Below are 17318 nucleotides of genomic sequence, written 5' to 3'. Positions count from 1 at the left end.
AGTCAGATCCTGGAACTCTCTCCCAACTGAAATTACTTTGCTCAGTTCCCTGAGTCAGTTCAAGACTAGACTCAAACAACATCTTACACTAAACTGGCTATGTCAATGCAGCAAATCTGACTAACTCTCCTTGACAATGAGACAAAAACAGTAATTTTTAGCTTATCTGTGTCACTATACCAACTTTTACTTTGTCTAACTCTAAAGTGTTTAGGTATGTAACCACTGTAAATATTGCATCTGTAACCTACTGTGTGAGTTAATAATGGTATTTTTAGCTGACGTGCGTTACTTAATGTTGACCTACTCTCAGGATTTTCTTTAACCCTGGAACATTCGATAATTTGCCTATGAATGTAACCTCTGTAAATACTGTATCTTAAACATAACTGTTTGCTTAGATATGTTAACTATTGTAATTACTGCATTTTTTAATCTAAATTGCTGACCTTGGAGCTTTTCTCCCTGGGCCTACACTGAAAATGGGCATGTATCCAGTCGGACTATCCCGGTCAACAAATGTAAAATAAATAAATAAAATAAAATTGTTTTCGAGGGCATGTAGTACATTGTTATAGAATAACAAATTGTATCCTTCTATTATGAATGCTGATGGATATTAGTGTAGCCTAAAGCACTAAGATAATCATATAACACTTCCAAAATCACACATTCTGTCACCCTGCCAGTGTTGGGAAACAGACTAACAGGTAAACTGAATGACCCGTTGATCATCCGTATACTTATATATATGCTTAGTAAACACTCTGTCCTAGCCAGTAGATACATTAACGCTTTGAAGTGATACATTCAGTAGAGCTGCTACAGTGCAAGGTCAGTCACCTACATCGACGAGACTTGGGAGATCACAACAGAGGAAACAGAGGGGCAGGAGGAGCAGATGGAACAGCAACAATGCGAAGAACTAACTGTTTCATTTTGTACAACTGATAATGTTCAATGGCAGTTCAAAGGTATGAAGGGGGTTTTAACATCTTTAACTTGAATAATATCAACCTGTCACCTATTCATTTTTCATTGTTGAAGAAGGGATTTACCTTTGTCCCTTCATTTAAAACTGATACAGTGAAAGCATTGGGTAATTTAAAAATGTACACTAGAGTGTTGAGCCTGAAAATGTTTTTGGTGGTGATGGTATTGAAGCATGAATGTTAAAAAGGAAGAGCATTTTTATTCCACCCTCTAACCCATGTATATTGGCTTTTGAACAGATTTGTACTAAAGAAATTAGTGACTGTAATGTGCATCTAAGAAATGCTAATTTAACTCAAGACAAGAGAATGGTTTTGAAGGAATTATATTCCATTAACATTAGAGTTATGAAAGCCAGAAAAGGGGGAGGGGCGGTGATTATGGATCATTTTGATTATTCTTGTAAAATGTTTGACATTCTTAATGATTATGCCACCTACGAAAGGGTCTCAGAAAACAAAATTAATGTTGCACAGTCTAAGGTAGATTGTTTTTTGTACGATGCATGTTGTCAAGGAGTGATACAACAGGATTTCAAGTATTTTCAGACAGACAAACCATGTACACCATCTATATTTGAAATTCTTAAAATGCACAAGTCATACTTTGACCCCCATTTAAGGCATACAGTAATAGCATGGGGGTCAAAAATAGAGCCTTTAGCTTTGTATATTGATCATCACTGCAAACATATTTTAGCCAGTAATTCACACATTTTACATGATTCTTGGCATTTGTTAGAACTGTTGAGCCACTTGGAAATCAGTGCTGATACCTTTCTTATTACAATAGACATGATCAATCTTTTTTTGGTTATGTAATTAAGCCTTAGCTAGTGATGGTAAATTATCCAATACCATGATTAACTTTATTTCTGATTGTATGGAAATGGTACTTTGCAAAAATGTTATCTACTGTGAGGGTGTGCTATTTCGACAAAAGTCAGGAGTACCTATGTTTGCCAAGTGTGCACCGCCAATTTGGTTCTTGCAGAATGGGAGAACAAGTTTGTTTTTAATTCTCCTTGGTTTACAAACATAACGTCTTAGTTTAGATATTTGGTGACATCTTAATTATTTGAAAATGGGAAAACATTTTAATATTGTCTTTTGTACAATACCTGAGTGAGACTACATTGTTTTTAAGATTCACCTACAAAATGCGTCGACACCATATAGATTATTTGGACACCTGTATTTATAAGAACAAGGAGAATAGTAGGTTTTTATCCACTATTTTTAGTAAGGACACCTTTTCTAACTCATTTTTGCACTTTGACAGCTGTCACCCCTTCGTTCACAAAAAGAATGTTGTAAAGGGACAGATGATGAGGTATCTAGGTTGATCAGTGTCGATAACACATTTTTGGTCAAAATGGAAAAGTTGTACTTAATGTTTAGAGATAAAGGTTATCCATCTTCACTGCTTAGTAAAGTTTCTAATGAAATTAAGTACAAGAGAGATAGTAAATGTGCCCACATATTACAGGTTATTAAGGGTAATAGTACAGGGATGTTTCACAGAGTTAATGACAATTCAAAAAGTTGTGCTATGTTTGTACCTTTCAACTAAGATGCTGAACATATAAACAAGTTCTAGGAATGGTACAGAATTTGGTGATTCCACCAGAGGTTGAAGACAAATTGGGGAATTTTCCCCAGATAACTTTTTCCAGGGGTAAGAGCATTAAAGCATGGTTTGAAGGTTCAGTACAACCTAGAAAACCTGACGCTGTGGCAAAGTGTGGAGCATGCAAATTTCATAAATGTATTAATGATAGACCACATGTAGCTGTCCCAAAATACAACCTTTCTATAGTCTGTCCTGGTAAATGCAATTGCAACACTAAAATGGTAATTTACCCTGCAACTTCCATTTCATGTCAGGCTTTCTACATAGGAAAAACCACCAAATTAAAAGAACATATTAGTGAACATGTATATGACATTAAAGCTAAAAGGACCACCAACGCTTTATTTAGACATTACATTGAATGTGAGCTTTTCAAAAATGTTTATTCTTTGCCATTGACAGAATCCTGCTTAATGAAAAGGGAGGTGATTGTGAAAGTATTTTGGAATGTAGAGAAACTATGTGGCAGTTAAGATTGGATGCTACCAACAAACCTGGTCTTGATGATTTTTGTTCTATATTAGCCAACTTAAAAATGAGAGCTAGTGAAGTTTAGTGTGGACAGGGTAGTTAGAATAAGTTGTATTTTTTAAAGTATTTTTTATTATTTTGTTTATTTTTTTTGGTTGGAAGCATATAAAATGTTGCGGTAGAATATATGGACATAGTCCCTTTGTTAATCCATGTATTTTAATAAATTACTTTATTTATAACTACATGTGATTTGTATTACTTGGTGACCAGTCAGCTTTGGTGCAATGCTATTTAAATGATTTGCATTTGTCTTTTAGTATTTAAATCTCTCTGATGAAGCCTTTCAGTGAACGCGCTTATTGTTTTTATTTTTATTAAATTTATTTTGCTACTGCACAGTCTGCTGGTCCATATCATGTTTTTAATTTTAGAAGAAATGTAAAGGATTCAGAATGCTTTTTCTATAGCCAGTGTTAAAAATTATTACTGGAAGGTACTGTTATGGTATTTATATTATTATGACTGGCATGATATACTAACCTTTGTTAAAATCCCAAATATCCTGAGCCTCAAGTATTCTCATTTACGTGTATAAAAAATATAATTATTTTTGATATTAGGACAGTCTTCGGGATTCATGAAGCTCGGCGCAAGAATGGCGTTAGGCTTGCGCTGACCGTGTGGCGTAGAGATGGCGCAGTAGCACCATATGCATATTAATGAAGGCATGCTGCCGCCACATCCACATGCATAGGAAATGTGCGCGAGTGCATGGGACATGTCCAAGTACTGCACGGAGGAGTGGACATGTCGGCTGTTTATGTGCAACCTAAAATGCTGAATAGTACAGCCTGCCTCTAATAGTAATCACACCTGTCAGTGTCCGTGGATACTGAAACGTATGCAAAGCATGCAAGAGTTTTGTGAACACAAAAATAAGAAGCAAACACAAATGTACGTAGCTGAATTTTGAGTCCCCATCCCTCGAACAAATGACATTTAAAACCCCGTGCCGGTATTCCATTGTAGTGTCGATAGTTAACCAAGTGGAAACGAAACGCATCGTGTTAGCGCGCCACCAATAGCTAAGTTTAGCCCAATGGTCAGGGTTGCCACCTGTCCCACATTGTGAGGGACAGTCCCCCTCTGGGCAGTTGTGTCCATACCAAAACCATTATAAATGTAAAATATCCTGCGATCGTAGGACATAATTATGTCCCACATCTTATGTAATAGTCACATACAATAGTTATTTCCATATGTAAAATACCTACAAGAAACAGAATAAGCAAGTAAACAAAACAGAAGAAGCAGCTAAACTGCTACAACAATAAGCTTACATTTAGGCATAAAACAAAAGTACTATCTGTTGTACTGACCATGGGTATGTGTTGGCCTGAAAAATCTGGTGTGTCCCGAATATATCCCATCCTGGTCATATGAAAAGGTGGCAACCCTACCAATGGTCAGAGCATTTGCACAATAACTGGCCAGCCTCTTAATCCCCCCCTAAAACCAGTGACCTTTGGAGGAAAGGTGGTGAATTATACTGAATGAATAATGACAATAATTAAGAGTGATAGATGTCTTTTACTTCAGAAAATAAGTATTAATACATATGCTCTGATTCTGTCAACGTTTCAAGTTAATAGTACTAATATTTTAAAAGTGTCCGTGATTGTCCCTGATTTGTCCTTGCCTTGTCTCTGTTACTGTTGAAATTAGTACCTGAGTGGTTGGGAGGTCCGTACACATATGTGCACCAACCGTCAAATTTGTTGCCAGTACTGTTGAATACCTGTAGTGAAGTCATATATCCTAGCTACCATCCATGCGGAATGTACCACGGATAGTGTAGTGGTCAAACTGGTGACTAAGGTGTGTCTGTTTCTGGTTCCAAGCCATGCAAGGGCCGCTAATTTTATGTGATGCCCAGAATAATGTTCATCAGATATAGGGAGGTAAAGCCATGTACAAGCAGACGTAAGCGGGGATGCGCGGCAGACATTCAACAGTATGGGAAATGTAAATAGGTATGCAGGTGTATATGTATGTGGATGTACAGACATATATATATATATATATATATATATATATATATATATATATATATATATATATATATATAAATGAACATGGTCACAATAAAGCAGTCATAACAAATGTGAAGGGAAACACCAGCGGAACCCCCCCACCCCGTATTATGTAGTGCCGACATATCAAGCTGGTCAGAGGTGGGCAAACCCCTGCATCTGTAAACACAGGTAGAATGGTAACATTGGGACTAACTCTGTCCACATGCTAATTCTAACTTTCAAACGGGTACAGGGATGTTCCAGTCTCCAGTCGGACAAGCCTAAACCCGGATGACCACATGAACACCCTGACAATCGAACACATGTATGTGCCAGGACCATAAGCTTTGGAGTTCTGAATATCCTCAGAATGAGTAAACATGCAGCATGGGTCCAGAGCACTAGGGAATAGGGAATGGCACATGTGTAGTATTGTGGTTTTCCCAGCAGGAGAATGGATGCCTGCTGTGTAAGTGAAGTGTTGAGGCATGTGTTCGGGTACCTATGAACCATGGGTATACATATAAATGAAGCAGAACACCAATAGTGTAGTGGTTAGAGCATCCGCCTAACTAAAGGCATTCCCGGTTTAAGTTCAACTATAGCACATATCATTTTCCTTGTGGAATGAATGTCGCTGTGCTGTAAAGCCAATATTTAAACATGTAAAGGTGAACGTGTGTTTTGCATGGGGCCATTAACCAGCTCCTTCAATCAAAGTGGTATTGTCATAATTAATAAGACACATGTAAGCACAAATAGGCAGCAGTAAACATATGTAACTCACAGTAAGCATAGGTGAGTGCGCCTGCGCGGGTGTAAGCAGCTCCCAGCATAGGAAATGTATGTCTGTATGTACAGATGTAATTTATATATATATATATATATATATATATATATATATATATATATATATATGAAGAATGAATGCCGTAAGAATAAAGCATGCACAAGGGTTGTGAAGGATATCGAGAGCAACTAAGGTATTATATAGTGCTTGCAGCATATGTCAGATAAAGCTGCCCAAGAGTGAGCAGAGCACCGCTATTCACACCACAGGCAGGGTTCTACCAGTGGGCATAACATAGTTGAACTGCTACATCTATATTACACACAGACGGAATGTAGTTCATGTTGGGACCACCTACACTTGTAAACCGTAAATGGCCGTAATCCATAACACCAGAAAAAGCACGTATGTGCAAATATAAATGGTGGGAGACCCTGTGAATACACGAGGGGGGACAAAATGTATGTAGGGCCCCAAACGCTCTGGAGAGGGCAATGTATAAAGGTGTGTCAAGGCTGCAATATCAAGTGGATAATGGCTGTTCTGCGTGGAAACTCAACACGGGAGGGGTGGAGGAACTATGGGTATGCGATTATGGATCCAGGAGTGCCAGGGTTGGTTGGGCCATTTCCAATGGACTGCCCTGTGTAGGTCAGCTAGTACGTAATAGGTATATATGCATATGCACATGCAGACAACAATATGTTGAAGTTCATTTTCTGTAACACATGCACTCCATTTATTGACATAAATAATATGAATGTGCACAGACAAATAAAGACAGTAGCTGGAATAATAGGCTGTGCAGATGAGGAACAGGTCAAATGACACTGTATCACATCCCAATTACCATTGGTAATCTGTACATGAACATATTGCGACATCTGTCCGCTGTATAACGTGCTAAATACCGATTACAACATAACCGGAGGGAAGTGTCGGTGTCATAATGACTAAGGCAATAGTATGCTGGTGAAGCATATATAAAACCCAATACGCATGTTTAAGTGCGTATGAGCGGGAAATGTATTGGTCAACAGAAACAGAGATGTATATATATTCATTTATATATATATATATATATATATATATATATATATATACATATATATACATATATATGTATATATATATATATATATATATATATATATATATATATATATATATATATATATATATATATATATATATATATATATATATATATATATATATATATATATATATATATATATATATATATATATATATATATATATATATATATATATATATATATATATATATATATATATATATATACACACACACACACACACACACATATATACACACACACACACACACACATATATATATATATATATATATATATATATATATATATATATATATATATATATATATATATAATGTTGCTGTAAATATACACATGTACATACCTAGGTTACGTTACAGCAATTACGGGTAACATATGTTCAGACCGGGCATATGTTAGTGGGAGGTCCAATAAACAAATGTGTACCTCCCACACCCCCCCAGCTAGGCTGGTGAGACATGCAGACATGCAATAAAGATAAATACATCGCTGCTTTCCAGACCACCGGCAGGAAACTACCAGTGGGAGAGATCTGCAAGGTCTACACTTTAAACATGGATCACGGGGTCCCTTATGGGACACCAAAAATTTGTCTTGTAGGTAAACCTGTAGTGCTCGACGAGACCAGGATGTAGCTGTACACGGAACAGTAGGTTGTGCAAGTCTGATAACACATGGGTTGACAAAACATACGACATGTGTCCCGACAAGGGGAGAGTGGGCAGTGTGTAGTGGTGTGTTCATACCCCATCTGCGCTCACAGTAAGGATGAGTGCTGTAGAAGGGGGTCAGGTAGGGGAATCATTTGTATGCAATCATGGGCCTAAGTGTGCAAGTGTTGTTTGGCAGAGACGTATTAGGCCCGCCCCGTGGAAGTAAGTAATATTCCGATGTGGGTATAGCAGATGCCCATACCTCCCAAACCTTAAGAGCACATCTACTGGATAGCCCGTAAACCATTGGGGGAACACATAGGGACCATATCAGTGAACTGTATCCAATTATCATGGACGTCCGTGATTACGAATCAGAATCTAACACAGTCCCAACTAACCCTTTCTAGAACTAGTGATATTAGGTGAACAGGTGGCGGAATACATGTAATGAATAATGACAACATGTATGAGTCATAAACAGCATGTACCTTAACAAATGTGTTTGAATACATATGCTCTGGGACTGTCAGTGTGTCAAGTTAATAGTACCAATCATCTAAATGTGTCCCTGATTCAGTGTTCATTCTCCCCCATTCATATGTGAGATCTGCTAGTGACGGAAAATGCATATTCAGCCAACTACCTTAGGTAGATGATAGCATAATAGGTTGGGGTTACCACCTGTTCACCTTTGCGAGGGACACTCCCCTTTGGGTAGTTGTGTCCTGCAAAATAAATGTTATTATGGCACATGGCCTGAGATTTAGGGCAAAGAATCCATATATTGTCTGTAGTGGTTGCATTAAACGATTATGTTGCATCTGAAACACCTAGATGTTAGAGGAAACAGTATTAACAACTTTAATGCTACAAGAATAACCTTTTATTTAGGCAAAACGGTGAAGTACTCTATTTTCTACTGGCTGTGGGTATGTGTTGCACTGCCAAATCTGACATTTCTACATATAGGTCCTATAGGGCTGCCACCTTTCAAAATGGCCAAAGTGGCACCTGCTCCTTAAAAATGTCAGACATACCAGGTCAGAACATACCTACAGCCGTGTGTAGTACAGAACTATACGTATTTGCACAAATAAAAGATTAGTCTAGTAGCAGTCTACTTGCTTATGCTACTTCACATAACATATAGAAGTGTCATATATACAATAACTGTTACATGCAACTATTACAGAAACGTAGAATATAATATTGTCCTGTAATCAGGACATTTGCTATGTCTTCATTATTTTCGCATGACACATCCACCTGAGGGACTGTCCCACGCAAAGTGGGACAGGTGTTAATCATAAAGTCCCAACTCGGCCAATTTAAAAGGTGGCAAACCTACAATAGGTATGTGGTAGCATGACCCGGCAAACGGATGTGAGTCCCAAAACACATTTACTTGTCTGCATTGCAGAGTATCGGTTCCCATGTATCAGCTAAATGGGAGCAGATTGTATGAGGAACACGCATATAATATGAATAACTCACTGGATAGGCCGCTGATTCCATACAGTCGAACGTCATGCTGTCGCCTAATGGTCAGCCATACTGATACTGTAGTCATGTAGTCTCATGTAATAGGCATCACAAAGGATCGCGCCCACCCAGCGTGAGTGACACATGCAAGCACCAATGCCGGTGCATGTGCAAGTGAGGGAGCGAGTGGGTGTAAGCGTGTTTGGCTACCAGTATGCGAGTATTGCACTGGTAAAGAAATGTGGTGGCTAACCAAGTGTAAGAAGCTGTAACCAGAGGTCAGCAGTGCTTAACACCATTCAAACCCACACACAACTGCTCCCAACTACTTCAATGTGCCTTACTCCCTCCGTATTCAATGGGATTCTTCTGCCCGCAAACAAATAACCGTCCTTTGCAAGTGTTGGTCGCAACACCCTGCCCACACAGCTAATGTGAATTACCAATACACCATGGCAAATGTACAGACAATTGACAATACCATACACATACCATACAGCACAGTCATCCAACAGTATAGCAATGAACCGGCAGATATGTCCAGACCACTGGTGTTTGCAGACCTGGCCTTCTTGTGTTTACTTGTGTGAGCATGCCCAGTATGACCATTACGCATGTTGTCGACTGACATTGCCATCATACCTTCATGTGTTTGAGCATGCCCAGTATGGCCAACTGTATTGCATGTGTTACATGTCCAGGTAGTCTGTACTGTGGTGCCGACCTCTGCGTTGTACACTGACAGGTGGCATGCTGTGTCTGCAGGGTATCCATAGGTCATGTGGCATTGACTGTTGCTACATTTTACACAGTGTGGGAGGAGATCTAACTGTATCCACATTCCTACACAGCACCGGGGGGGGGGGCGCACCTGACTGTTGCTATATGTGTACGTTGTAAGGGGGGGCACACCTGATACTTGTATACTTTTGCTACTACTGTACTGGTATGTCAGGTACTCCATTTCAGTGTGTAGACCTACCTATTGTGCTGGCTAGAGGCATACCAGTGTACTCCAGATCTTAGGTTTAATTACCAACATATTAGTTTCAGACGTCCTAGCCTTCACAACCTATATCCAACTGCCAGGCCTGCTGTAGTCTGTCTGTGTGGGTCTGTTGGGGGGGGTCATCCATAGGGCATATTCAGAGGCCATAGTACAGCATTTGTCTGTGTTGGTCTACACCTGTCCAGCTGGTTGAGATTTGTGTGGGCTGTATGGACACACATGATGCTCAGCCCATTACCTGCAGTGGGTTATGACACCCTGTGTACTACTGGCTACTATGGTGACCCCCATATGTGCTACAGATGTCATGGTGCCACTATGGATGTTTACTGTCTGCTGCCTTAACATTCGGCCACCAAATTCCCTTGCATGCTCACATTCATACGATAACTACAGGTACCAACACATTGTAATACAACTGCCGATTGGTAGGTTGCTTGACTTACCTTGAGGGTGTGCCAGACATGAGGATAGTGCTGGAGGGCTGCCTATGTTGGATGCACATAGTGCACTTCCTATACATGGCTGAGCACAGGTAGTGTCATGTTTGGCATCCCTTTTACTGTCTGTGCGAGTCAGAGAGGGTGACATTCCCTGGGTCCCTACTGTGTCAGTGCATAAGCTATGCGTTGCCTCTTTGCCAAGACCAGGTCATACTGGGTACCCCTCCTTCCACCTACTGGGTCCAGCTCAGGTTGTTCCTCCTCTGAGTCACTCTGTGCCTGTACAGGCCTTGACATTGGTGGGGGGCTGTGTGGCCCTGCCCCATGCTGTTCCTGCTGCCGCTGTTTCCACAGGATCATATTGTGTAGCATAGCACATACCATAACAATTTGGGTGCATGTAGCTGGTGAATAATGCAAGGCTCCACCGGATGTGTCCAGACACCAGAACCATGACCTGAGCATCCCAAACACACACTCTATTATATGTCTGGCCTGTGCGTGTGCCTCATTATGGTGTCGTTGTTCAGGTGTGTGTGCATTTCTGATGGGTGTCATCAGCCACGGCTCCAGTGGGTACCCAGCATCCACCCTAGGTGACTGTAGGGGATGTCCATATTGGCAAAGCTGTGGTACAGCTGCATCAGATGCCATATATCGTAATCGTCATAGCTTCCAGGGCAGCCAGCACACACATTCAGTATAATTCCCTGGGCATCGCATATGACCTGGCAGTTGATGGAGGGGATGCCCCTGCAGTTAATGTAGGCCCTACCCTGCTCACCGGGTGGTGCTTTGATGCATACGTGTGTGCAGGCTATAGCACCCACTACCCCAAGGTAGCCTGCCATTTGGTGGAAGAGATGCATATTGCTGGTCAACACCTCACGTGTGTTGAGGAAATGTTCGTACTCACTGGCATGTGGTAACATGGCATCCAGGAAATGATGGAATACCCTGGATGCAGATGCCTGCGAGATCCCCATAATATCCCCAGTTGTGCTTTGAGAGGTACCTGTGCCTAGTATACCTAGGCCTACACATACTTTGGTATCCACTGGGATGGGTTCCCCTCGGCCTGTTCGATGTGTCAGGTGTGGCCGACACAGCTCAACAATCTGCTGTAGGAGGTCTCTGTCCACCCCATAGCGCTCCACTATCTCCAGCTCATGTAGCCCCTGGTAGGTTACCCTGAGTCTGTACAGTCTTCTCTGTCTCCTCACTGAGGGTTGTTTGGCAGCATTCACATCCTCACCACCCTCAGCCTCCTGCACATGTTGGTCTATGTTGCCTGCTGCAGCCCTTCTCATTTCATAGGATTGTTTGTTAAAATTTCCCTGCATGTATACACTGGTGGTGTAGAGTGTGGAGAAAGCAGAGGGGATGGTGCTTGCTCACTTTATCATAGTGTTCTGGGCCGGGCTGGTCTGTTGGGCCTGTAATCTGCTGATTCTGATAAATATTACCTGTTTGCCCAGTTTGTTTACCTTGACTACTGTCTTACTGCTGTTGTCCCTCCCAATTGCACTAGGCAGGTATAGAAACACCCCTAGCTTAGGCGTGCTAAGCTAGGAGCAATCCTGAGACACAGGGCTCCAGTCTACGTACAGTATGCTTGACACCCCCCCATGCTTTCACCTATATCCAAGTCCTGCACCCGGCTATCTATACACATACACTCTTGGGACCTGCATCACACCCTGGGGATAAACGGGATTTGCATAGTATTGTCTTCTAATGCATAGATACATGACCCATACTGAGCCTCGCCAAAAATAACTGCTTATTTTCGCGCAGACCCACACACAACTGGTTAAAAGTGCCTTATTATCACCGTATTCACTGTCCCTTGTTCTTCCCAGCAACAGAACAACCAGCCTCTGCAAGGGGAAAAACCCGGACCCTGCACACCACAGATGATGTGCTTTACCACTAAGCCATGGCAGATATACGTACACCTGAGGTTATCACGTACAGATTATCCAGCACAGTCATTCAACAGTATAGGACATGTATTCCATCATGTAGATTTATGTATGCTAATGTCCACACACACACAGATATATATATATATATATATATATATATATATATATATATATATATATATACACATATGAATATACACACATACGTAGATATAGAATATATATCTCAACAGCGGACCACGTGACACCAAAAGAATTAGACAAGAATGAAAAGGAAACCACATGTGCCTCCTGCATTATGTAGTGGTGTTAATATCAAGGCAAGTGTGTTTCTGTGTGTCACATGGGTTCAGACTGTATTAAGGGTAAGATTAGGGCTGCTGACATTACATTACTCACCAGACCTATTGCCGAATGTATGTGTATGTCTTTCCAACCCAGTCTCTTGGCCGATTGTGACATTTATGGCCACTGTATAGGAAAACAACAAAACACGCTCCTCAACCAATAACACATTCATCATCACTGCTAGAGTCTGTGGGGACACTAACATCTTATGTACCGCAGGAGGTCAATGCACCTACATCACCTGTGAGGGCAGACAAGAACTGTACATTACAATCTATACAATAGACACACACACACACACACACACACACACACACACACACACACACACACACACACACACACACACATGTGATATGACAGAAGGCATGCAACATGCATGTGATACAGCAGACAGCATGCAGCACAGACAATAATAGTGGTAGTTATCATACATACCTAGGTTGCACACAGCATGCATGTGTGATAGCAGACGGCATGCAAATTACACAATCATAGTAGTGGTTAGCATACATCCCTGTGTTACACCATGTGGACCAGCACAGGTTAACAGTACACCTGCCTGATGTGTGGCATATGACCTTGATAATCACATGTAGTATGACATGTGATCTGCTGACGTGTGCAATGACATGCATACATGTTTAACACAATGGTGTCCTGTCGAATATACAGTGGGGCAATGGTGTACCAAGTCAGTGTTGTCTGTCCACCCTACAGATATACTGCAAATTTAGCTGATGTGCATGGCCATTGCAGGGAATCATGAGGAGTCTCTAGTGCTATACAGTGTGAATTACAGACAGGGTTCATAGCCATGACTGTGTTCAGATACAATGCATATATACTGTGGAATGTGACCCACATCACTGAGGTGTATACACACTAAACCATGATGTGAAAGTTGTGACACAAGTCACTGATGGGTATACGGATGACACCCCTGCACATCTGCAACCATATTGCTGCAGCCTGGCAACTATGGGCAGACATGGCGAACACATTGGTACACCATGTCCCACAAGACATCTGTGTACCACACACACACACACACACACACACACACACACACACACACACACACACACACACACACACACAAACACACACACGAGGAGCTAGTATGACATTTATGTCCATCACCAGCAACGGGAATGTACTGTATCTGTGGCCTGATGTGGATACTGCACAGGTAACTGCTGTCATGTTGCAACACCCTCAAGATGTTCAACACATCCTATGTGGTGGATTGATGTTACGCCTACACAAGATGTGCACATGCCTGTAGGATCTCTAGCATTCCACATCTACAGTATGACCATTATACAAAGGCCATGGCCGAACCATGTGTAGCCATTGCACAACAGGGTGTACACACAAGCACAACACTTCCAGTGTGTGTGTTGCTCCATGTCTCTGGCCATCCTCCATGGCCATGTGTGTACATGTGTTGTCCAAATTAAAGTGATGGGCATCTATTTCACATGTCTGTGTTGTCCCATATGACATATATGCTCCACTGACAACAGGGTTATGCAAATAAAGGGTGGTATATGGGATATGTTTTCAGGTTAGGTAGGCAGTGTAGCAGCCAGGTCAATAGATGTCATGGACATGTCAAGATAGCACATCACATTGTGTGACATTCATAGCAGGGCTATGATCCACACCGGTGAAATCTGTGTGCTGGGCACACTGTGCCCTGTAGTAGTGTGTACTGTTTGTATTCACCACAATATGATCTGATCGTGAAAGTTCCTAAAGTGAACAGCACCACACCACCATTGCTAGTACAGCAGCAACAAACACATCTGGCAATAAAGTTTGTGATGATTCATGATAGTGAGATGAGTCACATTTGCAAGTAGTAGGATAGTCATTGTGATGCATTGCCATTAAGTCTAATATCATACATAGACAGTACATTATGACATTATGTGTTGTATGTGTGAACATGCACATATATGATTGCCCATTATGGTTCCTAATAAACAATAAATGTGGTACCTGCAATGGGCTGCCAGCGCAAGCCACCTAATAGGAGTAACACAGCAGAATGAGCATAATCAGTATGAGATAAATCACTATATGTATAAAGAGCATAACAACACCAGTACATTACATACCATCATGGTGTACATAACATGGTGTATATACATATACATACATGTATATACATACACATAGTATAGCCATGCATATGTGTATGTAGCATTACATGTGGTGCGAGATATTAACAGCATATGAATGTTGTACAGCTGTACATACAGACTACTTGTTGAGGTAACACTGACTTTGAGTACTGTAGTCACGCAGGTGCCCAAGAGTCAGCCGTGAAGATTTGGTCGCCAAGGCTTGTGTATGTGGCGGGGTTGAAGTGTGGGTTCTCTTCAGTAGCTCCTGGGGGTGGAGTTGGTGGTCCACCTTGGTGTCTGTTCCCTGTTACTGGTGTTCCCGTACGATTGCTTTGCGCACCATCTAATTTAATTAGTACAGTGTCGTGTCTGCCACCCCTCTATGCAGGTAGGCTTAGTGTATCATTAACCTCCTCCCTGTGGCCCATCACAGGGGCATCCCTCCTGTGAAGTTCCATCCACAGGGCTGAACAGAATGTCATGATTAAAGAGAGGTATGAGGAATAGGGCCATCGGCAGCTTGTCCTCCAAGCTGCAGAAGGGGCACAGTCAAGCTTGACTGAGAGAGCAGGTCACAGTACCATGGAGACATACAGAGAACAGACAGACAGCGTGTATTGCAGACGTATTCCAGGCACTCATAGTAATTAGTTCAAATATACATACTACCAGTTTAAATATACACTGTTCATATGTGTTGGGACACATATGAGTGGTGATTATTCATATATATGTGTGTATGTGTGGTGGGATGTGTTTGATTATATGTACTGTGGGTGTCTGTTGTTGTGCTTTTGATGTGGGCATGTCTGTGGTGTTTGCACTATCTGCCAGCGCCAGGCTGTATGTCACATTGCAATGCTTACACCTTGACGCAGTTGATGTGGCAGCTATATAAGGACTCTTGCTGCCTTTAACCAGACCCCCTTAAGAGACAGACATACACACCTACACAGGTTGTGTTCATGATTCTGCACTATACACACAACGGGCTGTGTAACATGATTGCCATGTACAGTGTACCAATTGGTAACACGGATATGACACTATTATGCCATGTTAGCCATGCAGGATGCGGGTAATCCATGATAGTCAAGGTGGCATGTACAGTCAGGGTCAACTATATGGCATGGCATGTGGATGCATGTTAATGGTGCAGGACATATGGGCCAGTGGTGTAGCTGCAACTGGAGTTCATAGCAGTGCCATAGCCATACCACCTGGTGTGTGAAATGAGCAATACATATACCGCACAAAATACCAAAGGTATATACAACCCACACAACAAGGTTGCCATGTACCCTAGACCCAAGACAATGGCAGAACATTTACCAGCATTACAACTGCCAAACACCTAACCATATACATTGCTATGTAATTATGTCCAGCTTCACATACCCAAACTAGGTTAAGCCTAACTCCGCTCCAGCAAGCCCTGAGTTCACACACACCTCAACATCCCAACTAAACCCTACAAATCTAAACCAAGCAACCCCTAGCTTCAAATCCTCCTACCCCAGCCTATATTCTAAGATCTGAACACAAACAACTCCTACTCTCCTTCTGGAACTCTCTCCTACTAAAACAAAAGGGCTACAAAACCTAATAAACAACAACAACTGAAACAATATGTGGCCTAAACACAATGCTCTCCTCTAATCTACCTTTATATCCTTTCCCTCATTGAATCATCACAAAAATGCCAATTGATATTTACAATGATCTCATCCAAATTTCTTTGACCTTTCTACTTTGACCTTTCATCTTGCATTTCCTCAATTTTCCACTTCTTCTTTCTCTTCCAAATTTTCTCTTCCATTATAATGAAATGGATTCCTTAATTCTTCCTTTCTTTTTCAATTTTCAAGGAATCTCTTGTTATTATGGAAATAACTTGTCTACTTCCATAAGACATGTGAAAATAAAGAATTTTATATAGAAAAACATATGTACATAATTTTTTTGTTACTTTGGTTTCTTTCTCAGCCTGCTTGCTGAAAAAGGGGGGTACAGATGGAGATGGACTTTCCTGGCAAAAAAAAAAAATAAAATAAAATAAATAAATAAACCTAGATACTGTCTGATAGTTGTTCTGAGGAAAATGTTATCAAATGGGTTATATACAAGCATTACCGAAAGCAATTCAGATCTGGTAATTGTATTTATTTTCCAAGTAGCAGAAGTGACCATTTCTCGTTGAGGTTTGAATGCATTCCACCACAGTAATTTAGTATGGCTTTGGCAATGTCTG

Source organism: Protopterus annectens, chromosome 1.part0, assembly GCF_019279795.1.
Source record: "Protopterus annectens isolate FY-2018-M chromosome 1.part0, PAN1.0, whole genome shotgun sequence".
NCBI classification, from domain to species: Eukaryota; Metazoa; Chordata; order Ceratodontiformes; family Protopteridae; genus Protopterus; species Protopterus annectens.
The sequence above is the reverse complement of the archived record's forward strand: the minus strand, read 5'-3'. Positions refer to the sequence as shown.